Genomic DNA, 20,801 nt, shown 5'->3' with positions numbered 1-20,801 from the left:
ACAAGGAAAAAAACTGGAAAAACATGACATGTGGAGGCTAAACAATGTGATACTAAATCACTAATGGCTCAATGAAGCAATCATAGAAGAAATTTAAAAAATACGTGAAGACAAAAATCAGAACACAGTCCAAAATCTTTGTGACACAGCAAAAGCAGTTCTACGAGGGAAATATATGATGATACAGGCCTACCTCAAGAAACAAGAAAAAGCTCAAATAAATAATCTAATCTTACACCTAAAGAAACAAGAAAAAGAAGATCAAACAAAGCCTTAGGTGAGTAGAAGGAAGGAAATAATAAGGATGAGAGCAGAAATAAATGACACAGAAACTAAAATACAAAAAACAAAACAGAAAAAATTATAGCTGGGTTTTTAAAAAGATAAACAAAATTGATAAAACCTTAGCCAGACTCATCAAGTAAAAAAGAGAACCTAAAGAAATCATTAGTGAGAGAGAACAACTGATACTACAGAAATACAAAGGATAAGAGATTATTATGAAAAATTATATGCCAATAAATTGGACAACCTAGAAGAAATGGATAAATTCTTAGAAATATACAATCTTCCAAAACTGAATCATGAAGAAATAGAAAATCTGAACAGACCAATTACTAGTGACCAAATTTGAATCAGTAGTCAAAAAGCTCCCAACAAACAAAAGTCTAGGACTAGATGGATTCACAAGTGAATTCTACCAAACTTTTAAAAAGAGTTAATACCTATTCCCATCAAATTATTCCAAAAAGAAGAGAAAGGAAGCTTCCAAAAACATTCTATGAGACCAGCATTACCCTGATACCAAAACTAGACACCACACAAAAAAAGAAAACTATGGGCCAATATCTCTAATGAACATAGATGTAAAAACCCTCAATAACATATTAGCAAACCACATTCAATGATACATTAAAAGGATTATTCACCATGATCAAGTGGAATTTATTCTGGGGATGAAAGGATGGTTCAATATTTGCATTCAATCAACATAATACACCACAACAAAATGGTAGATAAAAATCATATAATCATCTCAATAGATACAGAAAAAGCATTTGACAATATTCAACATCTGTTCATGATAAAAACTCTCAACAAAGTGCAAATATTATAAATCAACTTTTTGGTTTCCCCGCATATTATCTTCAATTTGTTAGGCTAGAATGTAAAAAGTTTGTTGTAATTTTTTTAGCATTTTTTAAATTACGTTCAGTTAGCCAGCTATAGTACACCATAAGTTTTTGTTGTAGTGTTCAATGATTCATTACTTGCGTGTAACATCCAGTGCTCATCCCAACACGTGCCTTCCTTAATACCCATTACTGGGTTACCCCCTCCCTTCTGTAACCCTCAGTTTGTTTCCCAGAGTCCAGAGTCTCTCATGGTTTGTCTCCCTCTCTGATTTCTGTTGCAATCTTTTAATCAACAAATGCTTCTAGACTTTAAAAGGACCAAGTGTATTAAGAGACCGAGAGAAGACTCCAATCTGTGGCTCAATATTAGTATATTAATATTAACGAGTTCAAATCATCCCCAGGATTTCAAGAATAGAAGAAATATTTGGAAATGTTTTCAAAATGAATCCCATCCCATGCTGACTCCAGGGTGAAACTCTTTAAGCTATTAATAATCAGGCAAACATGCTCTCCTCATCTGACCCATATCATGACAAAGACTAGTCATAAGAAAATAATTTTGGGGTTGCCTACTTGCTCCTAATTACTGCTTTCTGGAAATTGGCATTAATAGGCAGAGATAGGCCCCCCATTAATTTGTCTGTAATATATGGCTCTGTCCACATGACCAATTGTCAGGCCACTAAAAGTATTTATTTGCCTCACACTGGACCAATTAGAGTCTGTATCCTAGGAATTAAAAAATTGGAAAGGAGAATGGGGAGCCTGAGGGTATTTGGTGCTGAGTTTTATAAATGGTAGAGGTCTGGGGAAAGGCCAACAAATTTGAAGTGGGGATTCTTGAAACTTTCCCTTGCTTAATTATCTCTTCCTTTGATTCCAAGAGATACTCAAAAGTTTTTCCAATAATTGTCTTTCTCCTGGCCCTTACTCCCTTAAATCCAGCCAGAATCAGTTTCTGTTTCTTTTACTAAAAGAACCTAAAGTTTAAAGAGTGATTAAATTAAGAGTCAGAAAATTCACAAAAAGAGGTTATCCAAATATCCCTCATAAAATAGCATAAGATGGATCTTCGCAGGCTGGGAATAATTGGTGTGACAGCAGAAGGAGAGCTGATTTTCTGTTAACAATCAGTCTAGAATACAAGGTGGATATGGTTGGAAAGAAGAAATGATAAGACACTGACACAATAATGGTCACAAATACAGGGGTGAGCAATTGAACAATCGAATCATAGAAGTAGTCATGGAACATCCAAGTATAAATATGTCTTCAGTTTCAAATTCTACTTTAAAATCCAAATTACCATTCATGCTTTGGTTGCAGCAAATCCTATAAAGTGCTTTGCAATGAATTTTATAGCTGTAAAGGAATCTTAGAGATGATCTGGTTCAGCTCTCTCTTTATACAGATGAGGGAAGTAAGGCCCAAAGAACTTAAATGACTTGCTTGTTTAAGACCTAAAGCTCTCAAACGGAGTGGAGCAAGGAGTCGAGTACTTCATTGACTTAGTTGTGAATTATATGCTCTTCATGCTATCTAATTTGACTGGTTTTAATTAGGATTCACGTTGTGATTTGTTTTAAATTCATATTAATTTAGGGGTGCCCGAGTGGCTCAGTTGGTTAAGAGTCCGACTCTTGGTTTCGGCTCAGGTCATGATCTTACAGTCATGTGATTGAGCCTCATGTTGGGCTCCAGGCTCAGCGGGGAGTCTGCTTGAGATTCTCTTTCTCTGACCCTCCCCCACTTGTGCACACACACTCTAAAATAAATAAATAAATCTTTAAAAATTCATATTATTTTTGTACTTTAAAAAATTTAAAGAGAAATAAATCATTGCAGATATACTTGGGTTCCCTGTAACATGCATTTTCAATTTTATTGGTAAATAGAAATGCAACAGATTTTTTTTTCAGAAATAATTTTTTAATTGCTTCTATTGAGAAACAAGAAGGCAGAAAATGTAAAAAGCATTTATAAGTATTCTTCCATTTTACAGAGGTATTTTCAAAAATCAACTTTTAAAAAAAATTTATTTTATTATGTTATGTTAATCATCATACATTACATCATTAGTTTTTGATGTAGTGTTCCATGATTCATTGCTTGCATATACACCCAGTGCTCCATGCAAGCATGAGGCAAGCATTGCATGGGGTTCCAATTGGTAGGCAGCCATCAAAATTCTGAGATTTTATTCATTCATCCATTTCTTCTTTGTCCATTTGGTCATTGAAACATTTGAGCTGCACACTCTGCTACATTAAACTGAATGCCAATCCTGCTCTCAAAAGGCCCAGAGGTTATTTAAAAAATATGAAAGCATAAATTGATCCATTTATAGAGAACTGGGTGATTCCTTATGTGAACTAGGGGACCAGGGAGAGGCTTACTGGTATGGTTAGAAGGGAATTGCTTCCTGGAGTATTGGTCTATCAAATAAAGAACAAGTCCAGCACAATAATCAGACTGTTGAGGGCTGCTTGGTCAGGAACTTGGTTTCCAAATGCTTTTCTTTGGCTGAGGGCAGACTATAATGAACTTTGTTAGTGTAATACAAAATAAAAAAAAAAATAAGGACAATGCAGTTAGAATTTCGTAAAGTGAATTTTGTCAAATTTAAGAAACTGTCATTTTTTCTCCTAGATTAGTTTCTTTCTACTTTTTATTTAAAAAAGATTTATTTATTTAATTTAGAGAGAGAACACAGGTTGGGGGAGGGGCAGAAGGAGAGACTCTTCAAGCAGACTCCCCGCTGAGCACAGAGCCTGACACAGGGCTCTAACCCACGACCGATGAGATCATGACCTGAGCCAAAACCAAAAGCTGGATGCCTAACCAACAGAGCCACCCGGGTGCCCCTCTTTCTATTTTTAAAAAAGATGATGGTATTAGGTAGTTTTAAAAAGAAGTCTTTGAAGAGAATGGCATCACTAAAACTGTGGTGTAGAAGACTCCATCCTCTCTCCAACAAAGATAAAAAATTAGACAGTTATCCATGCATAAAAACAGCTCTGGGAGAGCTCTAGAGTTCACTAATTGGGTGATGGGCATTAAGGAGGGCACATGATCTGATGAGCACTGGGTGTTATAAGCAACTAATGAATCATTGAACACTACATCAAAAACTAATGATGTACTATATGTTGGCTAATTGAACTTAATAAAAAAATAAAAGAAACTTTACCAAGACAGTGGAATAAAAACCTGAGAATAACTGCAAAAGAAGGAAGCCAGGCTGCTTCAGTTTGTCTGCATCACCCTATCCTCCAAGCCAGCATTGCTTAGTACTAAGCAGCTAGAAAGAATTCCCATCACCAGGAAAGGAAGAATAGGGTAAGCACTTTTGGGGTACTGCACAAAGGTCCCACTTTGGTTTCATTCCACCCAGACTGGCAAAGCTGAGACCTATAGAGGTAGCTAGGAACGAGGAAGTGAAGCAGTGGTTACCTATAGCAGCTACACAGCAGGAGTAACTATGGTTCACAGTGACCTGTTCTGTAGACAAACCCAGCAGACTTTGCCAGTGTAGACTCCAGCATAGCCACTATAGACTCGCTTGAAGATTTCACCCGCTTTGGCCCCACAGGGTCACTGATGCCAGCCACCTGAGGCCCTCCTCACTCGCTCCTGGTTCCTCACCCCCCCCAAGATGGAGCCAGCTTAGGCCTCTGTGACTGTATGAATACAAGATGCCAGCTTAGAGTCCTGTGTTGATACTCATTGCTTGTGCGAACATTGGGCTAGCCTCTCCAGCTCTGCACTGCATGCTGCTGGCCTGATGCCTGCCACTGGCCTCCACTGCATTACACATGCCTGGAGGGAGACTGCATAGCCATGGGAGAGCATGCAAACAGCCAGGGCCCCCACAGCTGCTTGTGGGCTGGATTAGGCCCTGTCTTGTGTCACTGGATTACACTACTGCGCTCACCTGAAGCTAGCCAATTTTAGCTGTGTACCTGCATGTTTCTAGCTTACCCTCTGTCACCAGCCTCCACTGCAGTGCACATATTCAGGGGGAGATTGTGGGGCCACAGGAGCGCATGCCAACAGCCAGAGCCCATGCAGCTGCCAGTGAGCCCAGAGTTGGCTCTACTCCTTGCTATTTGTCTTGGCCTCTACCTCTACCAGTGTGTCAGCAGAGGACCCCAACAGTCCTTACAGTTTCTGTGGGCTTTCAGTGCTTTTCAAGGACCATGTGGTTGTCAATGTTGTGGACCTCATGGCCTGAGCCAAAAAGACCTTATGTCCCCCAGACCCAGTGTCACCATACACCTCCATACTTGGCACCCAACACTACTAGACCTGGGGTTACATCATGCTTGTGTGCCCCCCATCTTCAGGTGAAAATGTTCCCTCTTAAAGTCAGTCTATAAAGTCTGGAAGATAGGTCATTACTTCTTCAAATGTGCAGATACTTATGCAAGGCTACAGGAATCACAAAGAATTAGGGAAACATGACCCTGCCAAAGGAATATGGTAAACCTTCAGTGACAAGCCCCAAAGAAATGCAGATGCAGGAATTGCTCAACAAAGAATTCAAAGGAACTGTTCTAAAGATGCTCAGAGAGCTACAAGAGAACACAGATAAACAATGTAATGATATCAGGAAAGCAATATAAGAACAAATTGAACAGTTCAACAAAAAGATAGAAAAAAAAAAAGCACTGAAGAGAAATTTTGTAGCTGAAGAATACAATCAATTATTGAAGGGTTCAAAAGGGAGCTTCAACATCAGACTTGAAGCAGAACAAAAAATCAGTGAGGTAGAAGACATGTCAATTGAAACTATCCAATCAGGTGAGCAAAAAGGAAAAAGAATGAAAAGGGATAAAGAAAGTCTGCAAGACTTAATGGGACACCATCAAGAGAAACAATGTATATATCATTAGAGTCCCAAAAGGAGAAGAGAGGGAGAAAACTTATTTAAAGAAATAATGGCTAAGAGTTTCCCAAAATTGGGAGAGACTTCAAGTTCACGAAGCTAATAGGTCATCCCAAAATTTCTATGAAAATTATCTTTTCCAAGACACATTATAGTAAAATGATTTAAAATCAAAGACAAAGAGAGAATTTTGAAAGCAGCAAGAGACAAAAAATTTCTCTCATATAAGAGAACCCCCATAAAACTATCAGGAGATTTCTCAGCAGAGACTTCGCAGTCCAGAGAGAATGGGATAATATATTCGAAGTGCTGAAAGAAAGAAACTGCCAACCAAGAATACTTTATCCAGTAAACAAACAAACAAAAATTCTTTGACAGGTTAAAAAAGTTAGCAACTCTATCTGGATTATCTTTCTTTTTTTGAATTTGGCTGGTTTTTAAAATCCAAAGCCCTAGGATTTATCATCCTAATCTAAGACCCAACCACCCAGCTCCCCAGTTATAGGACAGGTTACTGTGATTGCACCTTCAGACTGAGGCACATCCTGTCATTTTTTTTAACTTAATTTAAAAGAGAGGGAGAGCAGGGTGGAGGGTGTGGGAGGAGGGGCAGAGGGAGCAGGAGATAATTTTTTTTTTTAAGTTTTTAAAAAAATTTTATTTATTTGACATAGAGAGACACAGAGAGAGAGGGAACACAAGCAGGGGGAGTAGGAGAGGGAGAAGCAGGCTTCCTGCTGAGCAGGGAGCCCAATGTGGGGCTCGATCCCAGGATCCTGGGATCATGACCTGAGCTGAAGGCAGACGCTTAACTGTCTGAGCCACCCAGGTGCCCCGGGAGCAGGAGAGAATCTTAAGCAGCCTCTACACCTAGCTCAGAGCTCAATGTGGGTCTTGATCTCATGACCCTGAGATCATGACCTGAGCCAAAATCAAGAGTCAGATGCTTAATGGACTGAATCACCCAGACGTCCCCTCAGTCATTCTCTTGATATTCTGGACTCCTCTTCCTCACAGTTCTGTCACCCACACCTGCTCTCACAATCTCCCTCCTCTATCTGTTCCTATCCACATTTAAATATGGCAAATTTTAGCCATTCATACTGTTTCTCTCCAGTTGTTTCTCTTTCTCCAGCCTTGTTACATTCTTCTCTCATTTTCAGTTACAAATTTCCCAAACCCATTTCAAGTTTGTGCTGGCCTCCCACTATTAAAACCACTGTCATCAAAGTCACCAGTGGGTATTGTCTGTTTTCATCTTATTTGACCTTGGACACCATTTGCCTCAGGTAACTACTCTTTGGTATTTGAACTGCTTTCCTCCTTTGATTTCTACTTTCTGTTCTTTCTTGGATTTTCTCTCACATCTCTCCTGCTTCTTTTCAGGTTTCTGAATACATGTGAAATAAAGTCATACACTGCTGTTTCTTCTTCTTCTCTCTGCATATACATGTCCTCCCTCAACTTAAAAATCAAATACCTTTTTCAAAGAAAAATCTGGTCAGTCTAACTAAGCAAAATAATAGGTACACCTTCCTTTTATATTTTCCATTAATTTCTTACATTTAGGACCTATTTACATTCAACGTGAAAAGCTGTCAATTTCAATGAAGGTTAAAAGTGACTCTAGATAATTTAAATCTCTATGTAGTCATAGTGTCAATGTTCATGGAAGATGCCATCCTCAGCACCAGAGAGTGCTCTGAGGGTTAGCTATGATCTTGTTAGAATGCCTTGATCTAGAAGAACCCTTTGAGAGAGAGTCAAATCCTCTTATGTTTCAAATGAAGAGACAAAAGTTCACATAATTTAGGAGTTTGTTAAAGAATTGGACCATTAATTGATCAAGATTAAATTTCCTCTATCTGGGGGAGAGTGGCCTTAAAATAGAAATGAAATTTAATTACAGAAAAATTTTAAAAATTACATTTCTTGCTTTCTTGAGCTTATAGGCAGAGATTTTTACCTACCACACATACACAGACATACCCTACCCTTCCACACCCTGCTGACACAAGGCTATTTTCACCTTTAAGTGAAAATACATTAAGCGTAGAGAGAATGTGTGGCATTTAGCATGGTTCATAAAACTGCCAGAAAATTTCTCGAAATTAGGGTTGAGGTCCATGTGAACACTCTGGGTCATCAGTTCTCAGTGAACTCCTCCTTTGAGTTCTTGGGTATTACAAGTTCAGAAGGAGTTATTAGAGAGCCAATACCAACAGCTGTGGTCAGTTAATGGGGTAAGAATTTAACAGAAGAATTAGAAAATGATGATTATGTAACTAAATAACTTCAGACTTGAATTTTGGTTGCATTTATTTCAGTTAAAAATCTGTACATTCTCCATTTCTACATAATGTGAAAAAAAGTGAGCTAAAATTGCTGGGAAAAAAGAACAAGAAACAAAACATATGTTGGGCTATGGATTTGTACAAGATATTTGGAAATTAAAAGTATGAAACACTCTATTTTAGATGAATGGCATTTCTTAAGACGGAAAGTAGGAAAATACTTAAATCAGACTGCAAATTAGATTAGTGCTAAGAATTGGAGATCTTTGAAAACATCTTTAAGAGATAAATATATATTCCATTTCCTCTGTTTTTTTAAAAGGCTTTTATTGCTCATTCTTATCAGAAAGCATAATTTGCTATTTCTAGTAAAAGAATAATAAATTTATTAGTTTGATTCTAGGGTCCCAGGATATTCCAGAGAACTGAGACACTTTGGTCAATTTCTCTTTCATGTCAAATTTTATTTTTGCATATTTTTGGGGTGTCAAGTTTAAATGTCTTAGTCAATAAGCAAGTCTTTTGGGGCTCTACATTAAGCTTCAATGAATCATAGAATCAGAGTTGGAAGGGCATCCAAAAGTAATGTAATCCTATCCTCTGCTTTCAGGCAAGACATCAGAATCATGTTTCACCCTGGTTCTAAAATCTGAAAAAAGGAAATAGAATAATCTAGAATATATGAACTAAATACTATAAAGTGAATTGTTGAAATGGTTGCATCTCTTATAACCTTCTCCACTGAATCCAGAACACTAAGTAAAAATAGGCAAGGTTGTTTGCTTTGTTTCTTTTGTGAATTGTAGAAACTAACAGCTTGGGCGTTTTTTAGCAGTTCATTTCACAACATCCTATTTTTATGTATGATAGCCAAAGGCAGTGCAAGCATCCTAAGGAACTATACTATCACTGCTGTGGTTGAATAATCCACATTCTTATTTATGTAAAACTAGATTTCATTTGGGTCATTTCTAGTTTCCTTCAGGTCCTGATCCTATGCACATACGTTAATTTATACAACACTTAAACAGACTAACAAAATTTTCTTATCATTCAGGCCAATAAAGAATTTGTCTTTTTATTTTTGCTTTCTCTAAATTGATTGAAAAAAAATGTAGCGAGGAAAACATACCATTTGGTACAACCCCTGGAAATTGAACATTAGATAACTAAATCAAAATACTTTATTGTCACTACAGATTATCAGTTTGAGAAGACATCAAATCAGATACTATTCTGAGTCAAAGGGTCTTGCACAATTATTTTTCTCAACATGGCATCTCAGTATGAGTGCCATATTCACTCATGTGAAGTGAAGCAGAGGTATCAGGAAAGATTTTTTAAAGGGATTTTCAACCATTTACCCTTTAAAGGAAATATGTTAGTCTTGAGATTCAAGAAAATTTTACATTTCAAATAAATCTGTCCAGCAAAATGGCAAACATTCCCCTGACTCAGATGATTGAAATAAGCCTCCTACCCTTCTCACCCTGGACAGCTCAATTACTATTGCAAGACTGTGATTCAAGCTGTGGATTAAGTAAGATTGCAACACCAACATCCTGGAGATTTTTAAGAAAGTAATTTCTTTTTCCTTTATACTTTAACATGTAAATAGCATGGAAAAAGCCCTCATCAGAATTTCCTTGGGTAACATGATCAGCAAAAAAATAGTAAAGCAATGGAAAAAGGTCCATTTTTCTCTCTATTGTGATGCACTTTTTGGCTTCTCAAAGTGTCCGGGGATCTGGAATTTGTAACGTAGAAATGCTGAACTGTCTGTGATGGGCGCTGGAGACTAGGCCAGAGAACAAGAAATATCTATTTGTTCAGACCACAAAGCATCCTTTGAGAAACTAGTAAGAGAAATCTCCTCTTAGAAACAATTTAGCAATTTAGTAATATAAAACCTCCTGAAATTGACATTAAAACACCTGCTTTTTTTGGTTAGATACAGAATTTAAATTTTATTTTTTATTTTTTAATTTAATTTTATTATATTAGTCACCATACAATACATCACCAGTTTTCGATGCAATGATCCACGACTCATTGTTTTCGTACAACACCCAGTGCTCCAAGCAGTACGTGCCCTCCTTAATACCTATCACTGGGCTAACCCATCGTCCCACCCCCCACCCCTAAAACCCTCAGTTTGTTTCTCAGAGTCCATAGTCTCTCAAGATTCAGCTCTCCTTCTGATTCCCCCCCTTCATTTTTTCCTTCCTTCTCCTAATGTCCTCCATGCTATTCCTTATGTTCCACAAATAAGTGAAACCATATGATAATTGACTTTCTCTGCTTGACTTATTTCACTTAGCATAATCTCCTCCAGTCCCATCCATGATGATGTAAAAGTTGGGTATTCATCCTTTCTGATGGCTGAGTAATATTCCATTTGTATATATGGACCACATCTTCCTTATCCATTCATCTGTTGAAGGGCATCTCGGCTCTTTCCACAGTTTGGCTATTCCAGACATTGCTGCTATGAACGCTGGGGTGCATATGGCCCTTCTTTTCACTCATCTGTGTCTTTGGGGTAAATACCCAGGAGTGCAATTGCTGGGTCATAGGGTAGCTCTATTTTTAATTTTTTGAGGAATCTCCACACTGTTTTCCAAAGTGGCTGTACCAACTTGCATTCCCACCAACAGTGTAAGAGGGTTCCCCTTTCTCCATAACCTCTCCAACATTTGTTGTTTCTTGCCTCGTCAATTTTTGCCATTCTAACTGGTGTAAGTTGGTATCTCAATGTGGTTTTGATTTGAATTTCCCTGATGGCTAATGATGATGAACATTTTTTCATGTGTCTGTTAGCCATTTGTATGTCTTCTTTGGAAAAGTGTCTGTTCATGTCTTCTGCCCATTTTTTGACTTGATTATTTGTTTTTTGGGTGTTGAGTTTGAGAAGTTCTTTAGAGATCTTGGATACCAGCCCTTTATCTGTAGTGTCATTTGCAAATATCTTCTCCCATTCTGTGGGTTGTCTCTTTGTTTTGTTGACTATTTCCTTTGCTGTGCAGAAGCTTTTTATCTTGATAAAGTCCCCAAAAATTTGTTTTTGCTTTTGTTTCACTAGCCTTTGGAGATCTATCTTGAAAGAAGTTGCTGTGGCCGATGTCAAAGAGGTTACTGCCTATGTTCTCCTCTAGGATTTTGATGGATTCCTGTCTCACATTGAGGTCTTTCATCCATTTTGAGTTTATCTTTGTGTATGGTGTTAGAGAATGGTCGAATTTCATTCTTCTGTATATAGCTGTCCAATTTTCCCAGCACCATTTACTGAAGAGACTGTCTTTTTTTCCATTGCATGTTTTTTCCTGCTTTGTCGAAGATTAGTTGACCATAGCGTTGAGGGTCCATATCTGGGCTCTCTATTCTGTTCCATTGGTCTATATGTCTATTTTTGTGCCAGTACCATGCTGTCTTGGTGATCACAGCTTTGTCATATAGCTTGAAATCTGACAATGTGATGCCCCCAGCTTTGTTTTTCTTTTTCAACATTTCCTTGGCGATTCGGGGTCTTTTCTGATTCCATACAAATTTTAGGATTGTTTGTTCCAGCACTTTGAAAAATGTCATTGGAATTTTGATCAGGATGGCATTGAAGGTATAGATTGCTCTGGACAGCACAGACATTTTAACAATGTTTATTCTTCTGATCCATGAGCATGGAATGTTTTTCCATCTTTTTGTGTCTTCAGTTTCTTTCATGAGTGTTCTGTAGTTCCTAGAGTATAGATCCTTTACCTCTTTGGTTAGGTTTATTCCGAGGTATCTCATGGTTTTTGGTGCTATTGTAAATGGAATCGTTTCTCTAATTTCTCTTTCTACAGTTGTGTTGTTAGTATATAAGAAAGCAATTGATTTCTGTGCATTGATTTTGTATCCTGCCACATTACTGAATTGCTGTACGAGTTCTAGTAATTTGGGGGTGGAGTCTTTTGGGTTTTCCACATAAAGTATCATGTCACCTGCGAAAAGAGAGAGTTTGACTTCCTCTTTGCCAATTTGAATACTTTTTATTTCTTTTTGTTGTCTGATTGCTGTTGCTAGGACTTCTAGTACTATGTTGAACAATAGTGGTGAGAGTGGGCATCCTTGACGTGTTCCTGATCTTAAGGAAAAGGCTCTCATCTTTTCCCCATTGAGGATGATATTCGCTGTGGGTTTTTCATAGATGTTTTTATGAACTTGAGGAATTTTCCCTCTATCCCTATACTCTGAAGAGTTTTAATCAGGAAAGGATGTTGTATTTTGTCAAATGCTTTTTCTGCATCAATTGAGAGGACCATATGGTTCTTCTCTCTCCTCTTACTGATGTGTTCTATCACATTGATTGATTTGTGAATGTTGAACCACCCTTGCATCCCGGGGATAAATCCCACTTGGTCGTGGGGGATGATCCTTTTAATGTATTGTTGGATCCTATTAGCTAAGATTTTATTAAGGATTTTGGAATCCATATTCATCAGGGATATTGGTCTGAAATGCTCATTTTTGATTGGGTCTTTGCCTGGTTTGGGGATTAAGGTAATGCTGGCCTCATAGAATGAGTCTGGAAGCTTTCCTTTTGTTTCTGTTTTTTGAAACAGCTTCAGTAGAATAGGTATTATTTCTTCTTTGAATGTTTGGTAGAATTCCCCAGGGAATCCATCAGGCCCTGGACTCTTGTTTTTTGGGAGGTTTTGGATCACTTCTCCAATCTCGTTACTGGTTATTGGCCTATTCAGGTTGTCAATTTCTTCCTGTTTCAGTCTTGGGAGTTTATAGGTTTTCAGAAAGGCATCCATTTCATCCAGGTTGCTCAGTTTATTGGCATATAGTTGTTGATAATAATTTCTAATAATTGTTTCTATTTCCTTGGTGTTAGTCGTGATCTCTCCCCTTTCATTCATAATTTTATTAATTTGGGTCCTTTCTCTTTTTTTTAGGATAAGCCTGGCCAGGCTTTATCTATCTTATTAATTCTTTCAAAGAACCAGCTTCTAGTTTCGTTAATCTGATCTACTGTGTTTCTGGTTTCTTATTCACCGATATCTGCTCTAATCTTAATTATTTCTCTTCTAATGCATGGCTTAGGCATCGTTTGTTGCTTTTTCTCTAGTTCTTTAAGGTGTAGAGTTAGTTGGTGAATTCGGGATTTTTCTCTTTTTTTGAGTGAGGCTTGGATGGCTATGTATTTCCCCCTTAGGACCGCCTTTGCAGTATCCCATAGGTTTTGGACCGATATGTTTTCGTTCTCATTGGTTTCCATGAATTGTTTAGTTCTTCTTTGATTTCCTGGTTGATCCAAACTTTCTTGAGCAGAGTGGTCTTTAGCTTCCAAGTGTTTGAATTTCTTCCAAATTTTTTCTTGTGATTAAATTCCAGTTTTAAAGCATTATGGTCTGAGAATATGCAGGGAATAATCTCAATATTTTGGTATCGGTTGAGACCTGATTTGTGACCCAGTATGTGGTCTATTCTGGAGAAAGTTCCATGTGCGCTCGAGAGGAATGAATGTTCTGTTGTTCTAGGGTGGAATGTTCTGTAAATATCTAAGAGGTCCATCTGGTCCAGTGTATCATTCAAAGCTCTTGTTTCTTTGTTGATTTTCTGCTTAGATGATCTGTCTATTGCTGAGAGTGGAGTATTGAGGTCTCCTACAATTAACGTATTGTTATCAGTATGACCCTTTATTTTGGTTAACAGTTGGCTTATGTAGATGGCTGCTCCCATGCTGGGGGCATAGATATTTACAATTGTTAGATCTTCTTGTTGGATAGTCCCTTTAAGAATGATTTAGTGTCCTTCTGTGTCTCTAACTACAGTCTTTAGTTTAAAATCTACTTTTTCTGATATAAGAATTGCTACCCCAACTTTCTTTTGAGGTCTGTTGGCATGGAAGATGGATCTCCATCTCTTCACTTTCAGTCTGGATGTATCTTTAGGTTCAAAATGAGTCTCTTGTAGACAGCATATGGATGGGTCCTGTCTTTTTATCCAATCTGCAAACCTGTGCCGTTTTATGGGAGCATTTAGGCCATTCACATTGAGAGTGATTATCGAAAGATATGAATTTATTGTCATCATGTTGCCTGTGAAGACCTTGTTTTTATAGACTGTCCCTGTAAATTTCTTTTCTGTATCACTCTTGGGGTCTTTCTCCTTTTATAGAACCCCCCTTAATAATTCTTGCAGGGCCGGCTTAGTAGTCACATATTCTTTCAGTTTCTGCCATTCTTGGAAGCTCTGCATCTCTCCATCCATTCTAACTGACAGCCTTGCAGGATAAAGTATTCTTGGCTGCATGTTCTTCTCATTTAGTACCCTGATATGTCTTGCCAGGCCTTTCTGGCTTGCCAGGTCTCTGTGGATAGGTCTGACGTTATTCTGATGTTCCTCCCTCTGTACGTAAGGAATCTCTTCCCCCTAACTGCCCTTAAGATGGTTTCCTTGGTTCTAAGATTTGCGAGTTTTACTATTACATGCTGGGGTGTTGGCCTGTTTTCCTGGATCTTGGGAGGGGTCCTCTCTGCCTCTAGGACACAAATGTTTGTTTCATTGCCCAGATTAGGGAAGTTCTCAGCTATGATTTGCTCAAATACATCTTCTAGTCATCTCTCTCTCTCCACTCCCTCCGGGATTCCAATTATTCTGACATTGGAATGCTTCATGGTGTCACTTATTTCTCTGATTCTATTTTCATGGATTCTGAGTTGTTTTTCCCTGGCCTCCTCTTTTCCCTTTTTGTCTATTAATTGGTCTTCTAGGTCACTAATTCGTTCTTCTGCCTCGCTTACCCTAGCTGTTAGATTATCTAGATTGGATTGGATCTCATTGATAGCATCTTTAAGTTCTGCCAATTCAGCTTTCATTTCTGCCCTTAGAGACTCTATGTTGCCATTAATTGATTTCTCCATTCTGGTTACTGTCTTCACAGTTGCTAGCCTGAATTCCATCTCCAACATCTTGGTTATATCTGAATCCATTTGTAAATCTGTGGCATAAATCATAGTCTCTGAGTCTTTCCTATTTTGGGGGTTCCTCCTCCTAGTCATTCTGTTGAGGGGTGGTTGAGGGAATGTATAGAGTCCAAATTATTGACCACAACCCAAGCAAGATGCACCTGTTTTATAGGGACCTTAGGGTTGCTGGCCTCTTGTTTTCCCAGCCTGTCTTCTGGGGCAGGGGCCTGCCGGGCTGTTACTCAGGCAACCCCTGTGGCAGGGAATGGGCTCAGTGAAAACTAGTTTTGGGGGGCTTTTGTTCCCTGGTGGCTTTCCCTGGTGGCTTTCCGTGTCTCTTCCCAGAGTCAGAACAGAAGAGATCGTTTCCAACCCTCTGCCTCAGAGCAGAAAAATCGCAGTCTGTTCTTCAGTGAGCTCTCCAGGCCACACTATCTCCATTTCTGTCTGTGCTGCTATAAACTGCAGTGTCCTGTGTTGTGCACCCCTCAGCAGTGCTCCCAGTCCTTGCCTCCAGGTTGGGGCACATCTCTGCCCTTTGTGCTTCTAAAACTGCCAGCCCCCCCCAGTTCCCACGCATGGCCCTGCCACTCCGGTTTCAGTCTGGGGGGCTGCCCTAAAGTCCTTTCCCCACCGCTACCAGTCTGCAAGTCTGTGCCCTGTCCCCAGTGTGGGAGGCTATCACTCACCAGCGGTGCAGGATCCTGATGGCTGGGCTCCCTCCTGCTTCTGTTTATCCTCCAATATCTGCCCGTGGAATCACGGCTCCTATTTCATACCTCAAAACCAACCGCCTGTGATACTCTGTTTGTAGAGATCCAGATCTATCTTCTTACATCTCAGGCTGATTTCATGGGTGTTCAGAGTGGTCTGGTAGATATCCAGCTCAATTCCAGGGACCGGTTGGAATAGGGTCCCCTACTCCTCTGCCATTTCCCCCCCAAAGATCTGCTTTAAAGATCAAAGTGAAATCCTGCAGTTTTCAAGTCACAATTTTGAAAAAGCTTTAAACTTTCTCTTTTGGTTAAATAACGAAGATAAAAGCTAGTGTTTATTGAGCAATTCCTATGTGCCAGACTCACATAAATAAAATGTGGGATATTCATATGATAGAACATTATTCAGTCATAAAGTGGAAGGAAGTACTGATACATACAACATGAATGATCCTTGAAAGCATTATGTTAAATGAAAGAGGTCAAACACAGAAGACCGTATGATTCCATTCATATGAAATGTCAAGAATAGGTAAATCCATAGAGAAAGAAAGTAGATTAGTGGGAGTAAGGGACTAGGGGGAGGGGGAAATAGGGAGTGACTATTAATGAGTGCTGGGATTTTTTGGGGGGAATGATAGAAATGTTGCAGAATTAGTGGTAATGGTAGCACAAGCTTGTGAACATACTGAAAACTACTGAATTGTACACTTAAAAAATGCAAGGTTTCTACCTGGATCTTCTTTCACCTTCCTAAATAAGAAATTAGCTGGGATGGGAAAAAAAATGGAGCAGTGAGGAATAATTCCCTCAAGAATTTAATTATCCTTTTTGGTGATTGAGGTATAAATTAATAACTTGAATACAAGGTAGAATGAGGTAATAATTATGGAGATGAACATAACAAAATTTTACAAATCTTTTTGCCTGTCTCTTCCAAATTCAATCTGTAATTCAGTTAATAATTTTATTCCAGGTGTCAGCATGTCTTTCTCATTAACAAAGCTGAGAGAGATTTCTTGAGATTGGCATAAAGTTCACAGCTATTGAAGCTGAGAAATGGATACATGGCATTCATTGTTTTATTGTTTCTACTTTTATGTTTTGGTGAAAATTTCTGTAGTAGTAAGTGAAAGAAATTACCTATTTGGGGGAAAGCATTGTTTTCCACAAAAGTTGGAGGATATTTTTCTTTCTTGCATTTTTGTAATGAAAATAGAATTAATACCAGTGAAATGCATGGATCTTAAATATATATAGGTCAATGAGTTTTGATAAATGTAAATACTACCCTGAGACATTAAGCTATTCCCTCACTCTAGAAAGTTTCCAGTCATTACCTCTCACAAGCAACCACTGTTTTGATTTCTGTCACTATTATTTGTTTTGCCAATAAGTACAGGCAAATAATATATGTACTCATTTGCCATTTGAGTATCCCATTGAATAGCCTTGACATTTTTGTAAAAAAAAATCAAGTGCATATAATGTGGGTCTATTTCTGGACTGTATTCTATTTCATTGATCTATTTATCTATATTTATGAACCTTGCCTTGATTACTATAGCTTTTCAGTAACTCTTGAATTCAAACTTGAATCAACTTTGTTCCTTTCATAGTTATTTTGCTATTCTACGTGTTTGTATATAATTCTAATTGTCAACTTATATGAAAACATTTGATGGTATTGTGATAGGTGTGGTATTGAATCTATAGAACAATTTGGGAAGAACTGTCTTAACTATACTGGTTCTTTAAATTCATAAACATGGTTTATTTCTTCACTTATTTAGGTCTTAGATTTTTCTCAACAGTGTCTTATAATTTTTAGTGCGGAGGATTTACATGTCTTTTGTTAAATTTATTCCTATGTATTTTACATTTTTTAAATATTAATATAAATGGGATTATTTAAAAACTTTTTCAATTTTTACATATAGAAATACAAGTGATTTTTTTAAATATTGCTGTCCTATCATGCTACTTTGCTAGGCTCATTTATTTGACCCAGTTATTTTGTAGACTCCTTTGGATTTTCTATGTACAGGATATTGATATCTGTGAATAAAGGCAGCTTTCTTTGTCCTTCCAATTGATAGGACTTTGTCTTTCTTGTCTCATTGCTCTTTTTAAAGCTTCAACTAAAATGCTGAACAGAAATAGTGAGAATGGAAATATTTGTCTTGTTCTCAATTTCAGGGCAATATCTCAGCTTTCAGTATGATGTTGGCTATAGTTTGTGTGTTTGTTTGTTTTTTGAAATAACCCTGAGAAAATTTCCTAAATTCCTAGTTTGCTGAGTTTATTTTTAAATTATGAATGTGTGTTAAATATTTTTTCTGTACCTATTAAGATGAATGTATGATTTTCTGCCTTTCTCTTTCAATATGATGAATTACAATTTTAGAACTTTCCACTTTTTGAATTTTGACATGAAAAATTATACATTTTTAAAACATACTGTTTTAGCTGCATCCCCCAAAAATGACATGTTGTATTTCATTATTCAGTTTGACATATTTTTGATTCAGTGGTTATTTACATGTGTGTTGTTCAACTTCCAAGTACTTGTTTTTTAAATTGAAGTATAATTAATATATGGTGTTATATTACTTTCAAGTGTACAATAGAGTTCAACAATTCTATGCATTTCTCAGTGCTCATCAAGGTAAATGTACTCTTAATCACCTTTGTTTTGTTTAAAAATCAATAACAATAAAATATATTTTAAAATTTAATTGTTGTCAGAGAATATACTTCATAAGATTTCAGTCTTTTAACATTTACTAATACTTATTTCATGGCCCAAGATATAGTCTATCTTTGTGAACCGTCCAATAAGTACTTAATGTATTTTGCAGGTGTAGTTTCAATGTTCTATAAATGTTAATCAGATCAAGGTCATTTATAGTATAATTAGAATATTTTGTATTTCTTATTTTTCTAGTATTTTGTAATTGCCAGGTATATTTTTTCCATCCTTTTACTTTCAACCTTTGTTTTCCTTTTCATCCTTTTCTGTAATATTTTTTAGCATTCTGTTTTAACTATATCTATTTATATTACTATTTATCACTTTCTTTAGAGATTACCAATGCCTGGTTAACTTGTCAAGGATTAGAGTTAATATTTACCATTCTATGTAAAATGTAAGACATTTTTAACAGTATAATTCTATTTATACTTATACTTCTATTTATACTTATCTATTTGTCATATGTTTTATATATACATGTTACACAACAAACCAGTATTACACATTGACATAAACCAACCAGCTTTCTTTTAAAGAAATTAAGATAATAAAAAGAGGGTTTCTAAAATTTAGGTACACATTTACCATTTTGGTTCTCTTCATTTCTTCCTATAGATTTGAGTTTCCATCTGTTGTTATTTCCCTTTAACTTGAAAAACTTCCTTTTGCCTTTAATACAGGTTAGGTAGTGATAGTTTGTTTTTTGCCTGTCTTAACATATCCATAATTGGCTTTTTTTTTTGAATAATATTTTCACAAGATATAGATTTCTAGATTGACAGTTCTCTTCTTGCAGGGCTTTAAAAATGTTGTTCCATTTTTCTCTGGCCTCCATTGTTTCTGATGAGAAGATAGTCATTCTTACTACTGTGATCCTATATGTGTCATTTTTCCTCTGGCTCCTCTTAAGACTTTCTGTTTTTAGCATCTGACTCTAATGGGCCTTGGTGTTCTGTTCCCTATATTTATCCTGCTTGAGGTTCACTCCATTTTTTGGTGTAAGTTAATATTTTACACTAAATTTGCGAATACTTGCCCTCAAACATTGTTTTCTTTCCAAACTTTTCTTTCTTCAACTTATGGAGTTTCAATTACACCATATGTTGGACAACTTGATATTTTCCTAAAGGTCACTGAATATTCATTTAATTTCATTGTATTTACTCTTTGTTTCTAAGACTGGATACTTCTTATTGATGGTCCTCAAGTTCACAAATCCACTTTTTCAATCTTTTAAGCCCATGCAGTGAATATTTTACTTTATATAATTTTCTTTTTCAGCTCTTGGAATTCAACTTGGCTCTTTTAGTTTTTAATGTATCTCTTAATATTTCTTATCTTCTGCTTTTAATGTTTTCATTATGTTTTGCACATATCATGTAATTTTGCACATAATAGTTGTGTCTGTTAATTCTATCATCTGGATCATCTTGGGGTTTGTTTCTATTAATTGCTTTTTCTTTTGACTGTCCTATATTCTTGTATCTACATATATTTTATAATTTTTGATAACATACTGGGCATTACTGATATATTATAGAGGGTCTAGGTTTTATCTTCCTTGGAAGAGTGTTGTTTTTTTTTTTTTGTAGCAGTTGAATTATTAGCTGATCATGTTGAATTGTGGAGGATTGGGTTAAGGATTCTCTTCCACTTTATTTTTTGAATAGTCCTTTATTTGTACTAACCTAGCAATCCAGGATAAGAAGGTTCAGTGCCCACAGGATACTTTTTTCTAAAATGTTGAGTGGCTGTGAAATTAAGAGTATAAATTATTATATCTGAAGGGAGAATTGACAATGGAGTTAGTGTAAAATAGTGTTGATCTTGGAGAAAAAGCCCAAAGATTTGAATAACTTGATGGTATACATGTGTGAATAAAGACAGCTCAACTGGATATTTTATTGGGAAATCTCAAAAAAAAAATAGCTGTTGTTTTATAGAAATTATCAATAAAAAGGGGACATTAATTGTATCCTCTCAGACTGTGTGAAATTGAAAGATCATACACATAATACACTTACCATAGAGTCTAGCATTCTGGAAGAACTCAATA

Source organism: Halichoerus grypus, chromosome 5 (genome assembly GCF_964656455.1).
Source record: "Halichoerus grypus chromosome 5, mHalGry1.hap1.1, whole genome shotgun sequence".
Classification (NCBI taxonomy): Eukaryota; Metazoa; Chordata; class Mammalia; order Carnivora; family Phocidae; genus Halichoerus; species Halichoerus grypus.
This window is presented reverse-complemented; position numbering follows the sequence as displayed.